This window comes from Bombus vancouverensis, chromosome 1 (assembly GCF_051014615.1).
Source record: "Bombus vancouverensis nearcticus chromosome 1, iyBomVanc1_principal, whole genome shotgun sequence".
Taxonomy (NCBI): domain Eukaryota; kingdom Metazoa; phylum Arthropoda; class Insecta; order Hymenoptera; family Apidae; genus Bombus; species Bombus vancouverensis.
Genome location: NC_134911.1, coordinates 16,842,546 through 16,857,721, shown reverse-complemented (window position 1 = coordinate 16,857,721; position 15,176 = coordinate 16,842,546). Strand labels below are relative to the sequence as shown.

General features: G+C 39.3%; 1 non-coding gene across 1 annotated transcript; it reads left to right on the top strand.

Annotated features, from left to right (window-relative positions):
- Positions 1 to 12,326: 12,326 nt before the first annotated feature.
- Positions 12,327 to 12,436, top strand: LOC117153765 (U6 spliceosomal RNA). The gene has a single exon (XR_004463670.2). It is a non-coding gene; the product is annotated as a U6 spliceosomal RNA (small nuclear RNA).
- The last annotated feature ends 2,740 nt before the right edge of the window (positions 12,437 to 15,176 follow it).

The following is a 15,176-nucleotide window of genomic DNA, read 5'->3' as shown; positions in this document are numbered from 1 at the left end:
GCTGTACATGTTTATGGATACTCATATTTTTACAAACGCACTTAAAGGAATAATAATAAGAAATAACAGGATGTTTCATCCAGCTCTATAGAATTCACTATACATATAAAAGGTACAAGCAAAGCGACAGTGGTTTTATTTCCTTTAAACTAAATCGAAAAGTTCCGAGTCGAACATCGAGATCCATCTGACAAGAGCTTGTGGAGGATGCAAACTGTTACTGTGTCTTCCGTTAGCATCGATGAAACTTTTCAACTCGGATCATTCAATTAGGATGCAAAAGTCTCGAGTTAGGCGTCTCGCAGGCTTCCTGACCCGTGGGACAAATCTTGTGCGATAGTTTTTCGTCCATTCTCGTCGCCAATACGAAGAGAACTTGTGTTTTTCTTCCGGAGAAACAAGTCTAAATCGTAAATAAAAGCTCTTTCGAAAATTTCTTCCATTTTTATCATTTCTAAAATTTCTAATCGTTCCTTTTTTATTACCTCGCAATTTTTTTTTGTCTATGTGATTTAGTGTGTCCTAATATCCATATTTTATGTTGGAAAATGTTTAGAATACTGGAAAGATATTTAAAAAATGATAAAATATTTTACGTTAAAATTTTTATTTCCAACAGAAAAAACTAAATTCGAAAGGAGAAAAAACTAAAATTGCGTTTCCTTTCGCTAAATGCTACTTTTCTCGCCCTCATGACATGCGCAGATCAATAATTTGAGCTTTAATTTAGACTAACCGAGTCAAGCATTTACGGCTAATATTCTAAATAACCTACTATCCCGCAACGCGTTTATATTTGATGGACTGTGAAAAAGGAGGCAGAAGATCCGTCTTCATCCAAATTTTTGTCAACTACGAATCGTATTTGCTTCGAATCGCGTCGAATTTTGCTTTCCGCGATACAGAGTTCTGATAAAACCCGTTCAGAAGCTGGCCACTTTGTGTAATGTTCTATCACATGGAAAGCCTGGCGTAATGAGACGCTGAAGAATTTTCAACGAGGCACCACGAAAAGCCTGCACCAGCCCTTTTCATTTCGCGCCTTCTACTCTGCGGAATTGCCACTTTGTTTTTCAATGAAGCCTCGCCGCCTCGCGTTTGACTCGAATATACACCTATACGTTCGATTAGCTTTCTTGCATTCGACGAAGCAAGTAACACAAAGAATAAACTGTCCCAGATTTAGTTAAGTCATCTTATTTTTCGTGACCATCGCATAATGATAATGTAATTCAGTAGTTTTTAACATGTTTTTAAGGGGAGCGGGCTATTATCGAATCATATAACGATAAGGTAACGCTGATCCTCTTGAAACGCGATAATCGTGCTGAGATTGGAGATTGGTACTGCTAATCGAAGAACATGTATACATAATCGAGTGCTCATTTCAGATTTTGTTACCAAGAAGGTTCTGATATAATATTGAGAATAAATCACGGTTTTCAAGCAACACGTTTTCTGTTAAATTATTCGAAGGTTTGTTTTTAACTTTTTTAACGCTTTGTGTATTTGACATTAAAAATGGGAGATTCGAAATTTTAACTAGAATGTTTACACATTACGACATATATAATTTAATAAAACACCAATTCCGCAGAAGCTGCTTTAAATCGATCTTAAATTTTGCTACGAACTTTCCGAATAACGCGTTTTACTGTCTCTTAAGTTGTAGCAGGATCTGCGACTTTTACGTCAAGTAAAATCACGGCTGCCAAAGCTAGCTTCTCTTGCTCCTTCTTTCCTCCTGCTTTTTTTTTTTTCAATAGTAAAGCAATAAACGGAAGTCGTCAGAGCATAATTAATGGCCGGGCTGACGAGCCTGGAAGAGATCGGAGGACAAAGTTTCGAAGGCAAGAAGGGCAAGTGGCAGGAGCGAGTCTCGGTTGCATTATTAAGCAGCGCGTCTCGGCGAGACCGAGTGGCGGTAGCGCGAGTCTCAGACGGGCCAGAGGATTAAAGAGTTGCTAATATCGCGCTAATTGTCCGCTGAAGGAGTTCTGCCAGGGTATCGTTCGCAAAGGTCCACGTAGCTCGATGCCGATGCGAATAAGAAATTCATGCCAGTCGCTATCAAAAGGCATTTAGAGACGTTCCACTTTGATTTAGGGGCCGATCCTTTGGATTGCCGCGGAATTTTATACCTGACTCTTAGGCGGCTCGAATCGAAACGTCATACGACGATGTATTTCTTCGGAGAAGTCGAAGAATTGCAGGGCTTTAATCCTTCGCGGTAATAAATCGTGTTAGACTCTCAGAGTCTTTGAATTCTTCTTTTCGTAATTTCAGAGATATATATAATTCAGATAATTCAGAGATATAATATATATATACGGTACATATATTTATTTGTATCATAGTTACTGATTATTAAAGTATGAAAATATATATCCTAATTATGAACAGCCTTTGAAAGTAATTTATTGTAAATAAATTAACGATGATAAGATCTAAGACGTTATTTCTATGAATTCTTGTAGGGAACTTTTAGTATTCATGAAAATAATTAAGGAAACTCTATGGGCATCGCACAGAGGTAGATCTAGAGATCATAGATTATTATTACTTAGCCATTAGTTGCCATTTTAAACTCCGTAGCTTAACTTAAACTTAGCTACTCCGTAGCTAAACTATGATTCGAGAGAATAACGCGTTTGCCATGTTATAGCAAGAATACTGTGTGTCTCGATCGAATATCTAATGTTATTAAGTGTGGATAAACAATTATTTCGAGCAGCTCGGTTCCATAGTTTAATTTCACGTTTAAAAATGTACGGCAAATAATGTAGCGCGTTAGCATAAAAAATATGATAGGTAAATACCCTCAACTTTTAATTTACACTATTCTCAGGTTCAAAGGCAGCCGCGTGCAACTTCCTGTTGATTTTCAACAAAGTTACTTAATTCGTTTCTCTTTATGCTGCCCGCTTTTTTCCCTTGTTATAGTCAACAATACTGCTTGCCATTCCTCTGTATTTGCTGGAAACTCCACGAACGAAAATATCGAAGTATTTCGACGACTTCTTGACAGCAAGATCGATAACAGAATATTATCTGGATTTTTCCTGCAGCAAGCGAGACGGCGAAGTTCGGTAAAGCTGGCTTATCGTGCCTTTCTCCCTCTTCCTGGTTTTTTTCTACAATGGAAGAAGACGTCGCCCCGATATCATCGATTTCCATTGTACGTGCGTTTCGCAAAAAAAAAAAAAAGAATAAGAATAAAACAACAAACCTCCGAACCCTTTGTTTTTGTGATTGCACCGAAACAAAACCAAGAATCGATGTTACGTTGATCCCTTGTGCGAGACTGGTTTCAGTTACGCGGTGGTCTGCGGAAGAAAATAAGTCACGTGATGCGTGATCTAGCCGCCCTGTTAAATGTCGAAGATAAGTACCTTTCTCACGTAAAAAGTTCGTTAAGGGTGGCGGACAACGGATGCATAAAATGTATGTTGTAGTTTCATTGCAGTGAAATGCACTTTAATCCATTAAAGGCTAATGCTGTGTTATTTCACTTGCAAATTCTTTCAGTTAATTTACAATATTAAATTCAGTTTTGCAGATTTGTTAGATATTTCTTTTTCGCCGTTATTCTTTTTTTTTTCTAGATCTTACAATTTTAAGAAATTTGAATAGGTTGAGGTATTTATAACGCTATGACAAGCTATTAACTTCCTAAGTTATGCGGAATTTGTTTTATATTTTTCTATATTTTAGTGCATTTCGCGTGTCTTAATAACGTATCAGCTATGCCTTACTTTATATAAATTTTAATTTCGCATAAATTAAAATATTGTATTTATCTGTTATTTCCATCCAACATGAGGTAAAGAAGAAACGGCACAAGTGTTTAAGACACTGTATCTCTTGTCAGCTAAAAGTAGATTCCTCGATCTAGCTAATCGCAGTTTTGAATCTCTTGATCCGAGTCACCTTTCTCGACGATCTGCCGTGAAATCTGAACGGGCCACGAAAAACCGATACGCCTGTGGTGCAACGTGAGCAACAGAGATAGAAAAAAGAAATAGTGAAACAAATATAATACTTGTACTGTCGACAAGATAACCGTCCGAGGACAATGTATTTTCTTCGACGTTCGACAAAATCGAATTACGGTCGGATCAGAAGGCGGCCGGCCGCCTTTCCTCCTTTCTGGTTTCAATTGCTGCGCGGCCTCGCGATTGGACGAGTGCCGTAGAAATTAAATAAGCGCGCGCAAACAGAGAACGCAGGAAAGTTCGTTAAAGGGAGGAAAGGCGGGCCAAACAAGCGGCGTTCTCTTTATTTCGCCCCCGGATGCAATCGAATATTTTTCTTTCCTTTGCCTTTCGTTTCCTTTTTCTTCCCCTTCTTTTCCATCTTTTCCCGATTTCGTTTATTTCTCCTCGTCTATACGCCCCCTCCATCTGGCGCACTATTGTATATCTGTCTGCGTCTGTCAAGGGGGATCGGTGTACGATCAGTGGAACAACGTACAACGCCCTTTAATTTTTCACGGTCCGATGTTATCGTACCCTCGTTATAGAGCAGACACCCTCGGAGATAGAGAAAAATCGACGTGGACGATAAATAAATATCTACGTGTCGGTGTCTTTCTAGGAATCTCTGATTCTGATTCCGTTACGAACTTGCAACTTTTACGCATTGGGAACTCGTGGTCCTTCTTTGAATTACGATCAATACGATTGGAATTTAGAGTACGTATTTTAACAAGACATCAAACTTTATTAATGAAACGAATTGAAACGCCCGTTCGATGGAGTATAGATGAGAATACGCGAGAAGAAGGAGAGTTCATTCAGGAACGATTCTCCTTTCATTCAGTTCGAAGAATTACGTAAATACGTAAGATTCGCTGAAAGAAATATGTGAAATGAATGTATTCAGTAGAGTGAAATGCATACACGAGTCAGAAATTGAAAACGAACGAGATCAAAGGGTTCTTGATCTGCCTCCGTTTGCCTTTACAAATGTTCGTTAATCAAATAAAATGTTGCGTCTCTTTTAAGCCACGTACAAGTGCCTCGAACTTAGAAAATATTTCAGACAAGCAAAATATATTATGGAAAACGTCTTTCGCCGGGTTGCAATCTCTGCTCTTAATTGTGAACATGATGATCAAAACAGAGGAGATTCGAAATAATCGACTGGGAAGATCGAGTTCGGATCAGACGATCGCGGAGCAAACAACCGACATTGAATCGTGACAATTGTGCGGTTAGAGTATTCGTTTATTTATATTGGATCGCAAATGGGGGAGAGTATGAAATCACGGGACAGAATCGTTTCATCCATGCCTGCCGTTGTTCTGCTATTGACATACGCTTTAATATTCGATGACACGGCCTACAAGTGCAATCGAACCTTTCTGTAAATACCGGTTAGGGATTTTTTATTTTTTATTTTTATTTCTCTTTTATTTCGCATGCAGCGCAACTCCAGTTATTATTTTTCCTCTCCCGAAAACACAAGCTGCGGTACAATTTTTCGAGATGCGAGACCAATCACGCCTAACGTTTGTCATTGTTTCAAAAGTACCATCCACCATGCCGAATGGATCTGATGATGCTTTTGAAAAGATCAAACAACTTCATTGTATACTCGCTATCGAACAAAAAAAAAAAAGAAAAGAATACTAAACAAAATGCAACGAACATTCTCTCATCTCTCCACTCTTTATTCTTTCTTTTAATTATTAAATTGTTCTGCTTCTCCCAACTTTCCCCAACTTTCCAAACAGAATTTGTTACATTAAAAACGTAACGGAACTTGCGTGCATCTCGAGTGAAGAACTCGAAGAAATTTCTTGGAAGAAACATCGGAAGCTTGAAACTTATTTACCTCAAAGCTTGCTTCTTATCCGCTGGATCAGTAGCGATACAAAGATGAATTTACAAAAAAAAAAAGAAAGAAAAAAGAACAGGAAAACATCTTGACGTGACAAGCCTGACCTATTTTCTATGGTACATTTCTTTTAGAGAGGGTCGAAACGCGTTATTTGTCATCGTCAATGTCGTGACGGTTCGACAGTGAACATTCTTAAACCAATTAAATCCGCGTCGTCGTCGTGGGTAGTGTCGACCGAGGAGGATAAACTTTCCGGCGAAAAGTTCGTTAACATCGTCCCATCGAAATAGAAGCAGAAACGTTCACTAGGTGATGAATACATCGTTCTTGAAACGATCGAGAGATTTATGCGCAACAGTGAAGGCAGGCGATAGCGTGCATTTGCATTTCCGGCCGCTAATACGCGATACTTCGATCACCATTAGTCGTGTATGCTCGCTGTAATTTCGTAGCGGCCTCGGGAGCGGATAATTAATTTGTAAATGGCAGCCGAATCGATTGCCTCGAGCCGATCCTCTTAATGAAGTCTCGCGTTCCGATTCTAGCTTCGACCGTCATTTCTATTTGGTCCATTGATCTTGGTTTTGTATCCTCCGGTGTCTACGGTATCGGTGATTGTTTATTTGTTTAAAAAAGTATCTTTCTCGGTGAAATTATCAGAGAGAAAAATTAACAAAATATCAATGCGATTTTAAACGATTTTAATCGATAATTTAATTCATCGTGTAACTTAATCGACATTTGTTACCTATTGTGACTACGGTTTTGGTTTTCGAACAGTAGTAACTTAGTTACTAAAAGCGTTATACCGTAAAGTTTCTCGCGGAAATGTCTTGTTATTTGCAACCGATCGCCTCGTTTTATCGCGCGTTGCATCCGCAAACCAAGAAAGTGGGTTAACTTCGTACGACCGGCCGATCTTTCGGTGTACGATTCTTCCGGTACCAAGAATACAAACACGCTTCCAGACCAATTACGCGTTTTAGTGACGCGTAACTGCCAAACATCTGTTAAAGGGATTATTCGAGTTTCCTGTGAATTCATGGCAATTCCGACTCGAATTATTTTTCTGCTGATAGAGGTATAAGTTTTATCAAACCGCATAAAATGCGTTAACGATTACGAGCAAGCTACATTTTTATCTGTTTGTTAAGAGAATAGTTTGTTGATTTCCAAGTACCATGATAGTTGATTTCCAGTTTGTCCGTCTATCTCTTATAGCGATTCTAATTATTTTTCGCGGTAATAAAGTGACTCAACGTAGCATTAAACGTAATTACATAATTAAATATGTTCAATAACTCGATCACCGTCCAATAACACTCAACATCTGCGGCAAGTCACGAGCATCCGCAAGCACCGTAGGCGTCCAGTTCGAATTTCCATTGCTAGTCTATTGAACCGTCTCGACGCGCCTCAGTGTAGCGCCCAGTCTCATGGAAATTGAACATCGAGCAACACCTTTAGAAGTTTCGCTTCCAAACCTGGAGACTTCGATCTTCCTGTAAATCATTCTACGCTACCACCCTCGAAACTATTTGGTTCTCGCTGCTTTGCATGCACCGACTCCTAATATCGCGAAATTAATGAACATCGAAGTGTAATCGGCGCATAACCTTGGTCGGAACTCCGCCAGAATTACCAAATCGAGTTCATGACGTCGATTAAGCAAACAGAATTTTTCTTCGTGCAGATACACGTAACCGAGTTAACAGTTGCTCGTGGGACGTATCTTCGAGTTTACGCAACTGCAGCGTCGCTGCCAACAAGTTTGGTCGTTTACATCGAGTACCATGCGCAAGGTGCAACTAGTGGTGATAGACGAAGAGGAGTGTGTGTGAGTGCGCGTGAGAGAGGGAAAGAGAGAGAGAGAGAGAGAGAGAGAGAAGCGAGAGGAAATTCGGAAATCTATGTAGAACGTCTGCATAGACCGCGTAGAGTTCTCTAAGTTCGCGAGGACTCGAAGGACAGAAATGGCGTCTTCCGGTCCACGTGAACATCGATTTTTGTTCGAGTTAAACACAGTTAACCGACCGAAACTGCTCGGAACGGTGTGCAAAGGGGAGCGTAAAATCGAGAACACGAATTGAGTTTTAACGACGCTTCTTGTGTCTGACCCGTTTCTGTCTGTTTCTACTGAAACAATCTAGTTACGATGCTCGGTTTAACGTGGCTCGATTATTAGCAAACGTAAGTCGTGAAACAAATTAGTCCATAAAGTCGAGGATATGAAGTCATTTTACGATCTGTCGTTGATAGTTAAGTTAGGTATGATGTTGTTAATCGCGTGGTAGTTTTTCAATGCTTAATAATTACAATATACAAGAAGTATACTGGTTAACATTATAAATATATTTTCTACGTTTCATTTTGGAATTTATTTGTGCTATTTTCTTGTTATACATAGGAGTAATTTATTTTTCGAGAAGTTTAACTTTAATTGTGTATATAATGAAATTTATAAAAAGGAGAGTAGATCAGCTATTGTAACTGGCACGTGTAATCGCTTAATCGAATTTTCATAAACAATTTTCTGTCTTTCATAAAATAAATATTTAATTAGTCTTAAATTCCAGCAATAACCAGACCAATCAACTTTCCATTAGCCATTTCTGGAAACAAAGGTTCAGCATGTATTCGAGTTCAAACAGAAAGCAGAAGAAGCACTATCCAGTAATAAAAAAATAACGAGGAGCGGCGGTTAGCCGGGAGGCATCGAGCTGAGGAGGAAAGCTCCATAAGCAACGTGAAATTTTCAACGCGTTAATAACAGCGCAACGCTCGGAGGAAATTGTACGCGCGCGTCGCCGCTTTCTCTCATTCCCCGTTCCACCGTTGCCCTTTCCGGTAGTTCCCGGCCTCCCGCGTATTCCGCGACTTCTTCGGCTACTTTTTCCCCAGGCTTCCGACGCGACGGGGGAAGCGTCGCGGCGCCGAATGAAAGCGGCGGCCGCGCGTCACGCGCCGCTAGAAATTCAATTTCCCGTCCGCGCCGGACGTCGATGCTTTTGGGAAAACAACTGTCAGCCCGCGTGGACGAAGCGAAAGGTCCACGACCATTTATCGGCCTTTCGACAAGCCTTCGATTCCGCGAAACGCCGATCGTTTGACGGACTCTTTGCGCCAGTTATGCTTCCTATGGACCGAGAGAAAATGCCTCTGTCTCATGATGTCTCGCGCTAGAATACTGTCACTGACAGCAAAATGTGCTATTCTGATTCGAAGGCTGTATTTTCAATCCTTATAAGGCCAATGGTTGTAACGCTACAATTTTTCTGATGCCATTGAAACGTGAAACGAAAAATCATTTTCCTATGTTTCCTCAAAAAAGTTAAGAAGAGAGAGTTTCAAATGTATTACAATCTATCAGCTACTATTATAACTGCGTTCATAACTTAAAAAAAAGATCGTAGTCTGGAATTTAGTAAACTGGAATTTAGTAACCTAATTAATCTGATCAAAGCATTAATGTTATAATAAGAATGTTTCTATCCTCAGGATGGAAACTTCCAATAAATTTTCAAGCGTCAGAATATTTCTCACGAGCAACGCTTCTAAAAATGAAACTATTAAGAGCAAACTATTTTACAACAAAGAGGAAACTAAAAAAGCGGTACGATGGAGTAATGTCCCTGAGCTTGGTCGTTTCTTGCGAGCTATAAAAAATTCACAACATATTGCTGTGACACGGCGGGAAGGAATGTTCGATCGAATCTTAGGCAACAGGAGGATTTCGGATCGATCCGATCAATGATCGATCGACGATCGCCTCTGGCTAGACTTAGCAGACAAAATGACATGGATGAACGATCGTCCTGGCGCGATAGAGGGTTGATGGGAATTGTGGCACGCCGTTTATTCGGTGGCGAACGAGGCGAATCGAAGTGAGGGATAACGTCGATACGTTTACGCGCTTCCGTGTTTCCGCCGCAATATCCTGAAGCCCATTGGATCCTGATAATCCGTGAGTGCGAAATCACCGATTTGCACGTATCGCACTGATTGAGTGCGTGTGTATTTTAACGGTATTATACGCACCGTTCATGAGCAAGCTGTATCGGACCGATAATAAGTTCGGTTTTACTTTCGCCGACGTGAATGCTTCGATCGTTGAACGAGTCTACTTTTACGTCCATTCTTTTCGGTGAAAAGCTTCTGTTTTACGAGAATGACAACAGCGCGGAAATTTTTTATTGAATTATCTTTGAAAGACTGAAAAGATGGAATTTGAAGTATTAAAAAGTTATTTTAAAAATTTATGAAATGGAAATATCAAATTGCATTATAAAAGAAAACACGCGACTTTCTTTAAGAACAATCTTCCTCAAGAACAAAAATTAAGAAAGTTTTTAACTACAAATTTTCACAATATTGACGTTTCTCTTGAATAGAAACGAAGTTTCCTCCTTATTTCCGCACCGAGAGCCTTAAACGTTCCTTATTTTCTTCATAAACTGACGAAGGCTTTTTTCGACAAAATTTATAGGAAAAGAGAAAAGATAAAGGAAGGCTATTACGTTAAAAATACCTTCGTTAACGAATACATACCTTGGTAGTTTGTGATCCTGTATCAACGATAGAACGAGAGCATGCGATCAGTCGAGCTTGCGTAAGCTTAGAATAATATTCGTTGCCCATCGTAGACTCGACGTTGCAGCGGCGCAGCTCATTACACCCGGTATGCATAAGAGGATGATTCTCGGGGCAACGACGAACCTTTACGATGGCCATGGTCAGTTAATGAGGTTTTTGCAAAAGGGAAGCGTAATTTGGTCTTATGGAGAATATCTAGCTAACGAATGTTTTCTATGATGACCTCTCGACTTGTTTTAATATTATAAAACTTGTTTTACTCTGAACGATTGCGAATGATTTTAAATGACCCGAAACAACCTTGAATAAATTTTGAATTCCCTTGAACGACCTTCAATGTCCTTGCATAGATCTTAGATAGTCAAACATATTTTAATCGATCCATTTTATTTTCGTAGAAACGTTTACTACAATTTTGGACATGCTTTAAGTCCAGGAATTGGGATAAAAAAGACGTGATATCCCGTTTCTGATCAAAGAATCACTTACATTCTAATAATTTTCTCGGTATTAGGTCAATTAGCATAAAAATGGAATTGATTCGAATTTGGTTTATTCAAAGGTGCTTTGATTCTAATTTCATTCAAATCCAATAGCAATTAGAATAGCTGTTTTCGATGCTGTTCTAATACGACGATCAATGGACGCGGCTATCATGGCCGTACACAGGACAAGATGGATCGAAGTTACGATCGAGTACAGAGGGTTAATTGCGGAATTAAGACGAGTCGATTCGCCGCGTTCGATCGCGTTGATGAAATTCACAAGTTCCGCGAGCCTCGGAAAGATGAAGTGCTCTCCTCCTCGAATATCGATTAACGATAATATCTGTCCGTTGGAAACTCGCGTCGAAGTACGTGATTATCTATTGTCAGCCGGAACTCAATTTTCTAATAGAGTGCTATAAACAAATTCCCCTAGTCGAGAGTATCCGTGGAATTTCGAACCGAGAAATTTTTCATCGGAACGACTGAACGTCGTTTAAGGGCAAATTACTGATATTCCGCTGCTAATATCCTTCGAAAGGAATGATTATAAAGGATAACAAGAACGTGCTACAAGGGAAACAGAAGGACTTTTCCTTCTATAACCATGTAATGAAAAAGCGTTAGTGTTCGTTTCATTTTCTTATCGACTTCGTACTTTCGATCCTCCTCGAAGCGTCATTTTTATTTTCCTTTTTCTCGCGGGGACCCATTCCGAAGGGCGTGATAATGAATCAGAAGGCTCGCGAACCTCGGTAATTAATTCTTAACACGATGGTTTAACGATTCGGCGATTTCCGCCCTCTGTTGCGTTCTCGTCGGCAATAAAGTTTGTGTACGGCGATTCAAGATAATTCGAGCAACCACAGCGTACACGCGTGTACATAAATTTGCGACTCTCAAGATTTTACGAGTACCGGGTTCCAAGGTCGATTCTAATCTTCTGGCATTTTACTGTCTTCCCTAACGTACAACTCTCTCCCCTATATATGCAGTCTAACATTTCTTACAAGACACTTAATGTGTCTGATCGCGATTTTGCTATTTTCCCCTTCTTACTTTTCTGCCTTACCACTTTTGTTAAATTCAAACATTCTCATCCCTACAATCCTTTGAATGCTTGTAAGCAAGCGTTTCTACAGCTTATTTCACAGAAATTAGCAAGTTATCATTTTCGTAACGATATTCTGAAATTGGTCATCTTAGTTTTGACTGTCTATTTATTTATCAGTACCGGTCATTTTATCATTAGATAGTTTTTAGTAGGATACAAGTGCAGGAGGATACTGTTGCATTTGTAGTACATCGGCGCGCCGCTAGGTGGCCTATGAGATATTTACTTTCTCGCTAATTGTATCAAAGATAGTACATTACTGTATATATGGGAAACGGAACGTACCTAACGTACTTCCTTCGGTAGTACGTATACTAAAATTGCAACTATGCAAAGGAGAGTGTTACCGTGGCCCCTGCGCCAAGGAGACACGCAAAGTCGTGAAGTGTTCCATGAACATGTGTATGTGTGAAGTACACCAGGTTGACTGTGCAGTGTAATATACATATATAGTGTTGGTAGTGTGTGTCTGTGAATGTGTACGTGCCAGCATCCCCGGAACAAAAGAAGATGTCACTTGGCAAGAAGTGTGAGACTAGAAGAGTAGGTGAAATACATGTAATATTATTATTTATGTACATCTTGTAATCACATGTTAAATAAATACAAAAATTTTTTTATTTTGTCATTTTTACATGTAATATAAGTGTTCCTACATATTTATTTCGGCGATTACGATCCACAATTCTCAACACGTAATATGCATTCGGCGTAACTGAAATCTAATGTGATAAATAGTTAATGTTTTATTTGAGACGACTTAAGTTTGCGAAAGAGGAAGTCATATGATATAGGTCTTTTGTCTTCCAACAATTACGAGGTTTCTCGGAGTGAAATATTTATTTTGCGAGTACATGGTATCCCGGCGACTTATATCGGAGTTCCATGCACTCGTACGGAATACGGAAGATTCTAGTTCTGTTCTGGGGAAAATTCAAAATGTCAAAAGTATCCTTATAATTTTTTAGAATCTTCAACCTCAAAATGTCGCTTTAAAATAGAAAACGAAAATTAATTAACTAATTAATTAAACGAAAAAATTATAATTTAACTATCAAAAACTTCATTCCAATGTGCTTGCGTAGAGAACAGCATTATCCATCACACATTGCAGTGCTGTATCGTTTACGCGTAATTCGCGTCAAGCCATACAGAGAAACAGCCCCGCACAAAATTCAACCATATCTCAGAGGTTAAGATCAGCGGAAGCTGCCAAAGCTACCCAGAAATTGACAGGGCGCCACGTGTCACGCGGCATGGCTTAACGACATCAGGAAGTTTCTTCTCCAAATAATCTTGGAAGGACTTACATCGACGTCATGGGACCGCCATCTTGCGGCTAGTAATCCGGGCTTTGCAAGTCAAATCGCGAGAATGGATTTTCGGCGATGTCAAGGACCGCGGAGAATCGACGAAGCTGCAGGGACAGAGCGCTTGCAAATTCAAGAATGCCATACAGTTAAACTGCTCGAAGAACGAGCGTTGTCAAAATATGGAGTCATATGAATCATTTAACACGTTCTAGGAACGTAAATCGAGTTTAATTACTTGCTATCGTTCAATCAAATGGTAACACCTGCATAGACAATAAATGTATCGATAAAAGTAATTCGTGTTAATCAAGAGATTGATTACTAAGTAAATGACTAACTATTCATTACGTAAACAGCATCGAGTACAATGCTGATAAAGTTCTTGATAGCAATCGTCAATGTCTCGTTCGAAGAATTAGCTTTGATTGAACGAGAAATCTGAACTTCCCAGAAAGACAAAAAGAATTCGAGAAAAATTAAATCAATTGATAAATAAATAAGATTGTTGCCAAATTAACTCTGGTTCTCACTATGTTTCTGTAAGCTTGAAAAATCTGCATTCAGAGAAAAGGAATAATAACTTGGTAAACAAGTTCTGGACGTATTTGTGCGACTTTTCCATGTGAATTTTCAACAAATCAAAAACAGAACAACTGTGCTTCGTACTATTTTTCCAACACAAGTATAAAAATAAAATCGAACTATCGATTATAGATCGAAGGATAAGGTTCGGAGCATTAACATCCTCTTTGGCCTATTCTCGAAAATGGGTATCGATGTAGATAAGTTTCTAATCAGTAGCTCCGAATCACAGCATTTACCAATTTTTCTTTTTTATCCGAGCACCTATCTTGAAAAGGTTGCCATCGATTTGTCATCATAATCCGGACGATTCGATAGCTAGGAACAAATTTACACGCATATATTAACGTCCAATATCTATTCATCACGTTTCACTCTCTAGAGCAAACTTTGCAAACAGACTTCGATTCCCATAATTCATCAGGATTTCTAGATTTTCGAGTTCGCTTCGAGCCTATCTCGCTAGCAGACATCTCTTCTTTTGCAGATTCTCTTTCTTTTCTCTTGTCAGTTTCCGCCGCTTATCGAACGCGTTTCGCGAGCACAACACACGCACGGCTCGTGTATTCAACCGGGGAGGATAAAGGAAAACTAGCTGGTGCAGTGTCCTGGAAACTGGAGAAACGGTTTTCGCTATTCGCAGTTCTGTCTGCTCGCGTGGAATCGCGATTTCACGTCTATGATCGATAGCGACGAGCTGGCATAAATTTCACGCTTCTTCCAAATTTCCAACGAAACTCTCAGCTTCCAAATAGGAAGGTCGAAGTTAGGAATATTTTCCAGAATACTCAAAAGAACTTTCTAGATGACTACTTGAAGTTAACAATTGGAAAGTACATTACGATCATTCTGATCATCTTCACAACTAGATCAATCGATCTTCTTTCCGCAAATGGAATTCGATGTGATTAGAAGTTTATTGATCCGATCTCTGAGAAGTGCTTTCGTAATTCCGATAAGGTTAATGAACTTCTCTTTATATCAATCATCTTATGATTTTTGCTTTTTCTCGATTTCTGCCGGCTCATGATCATGCAAAAATACATACAAATACAAATGACGTGTAAATCTTATACACAGAAGAATCACACAATTCCGTATTTGCCAGTTTTCTACAATTCATGACTCAGACACAGCGATTTAGATAATTTCGGATATTTTAGCAGCACGTACGTGTAACGTAATGAATGTTTGCGAGTAAACGGAACGTGCGAGTTTCACGATAATAGGACCCTGTTTTTAACC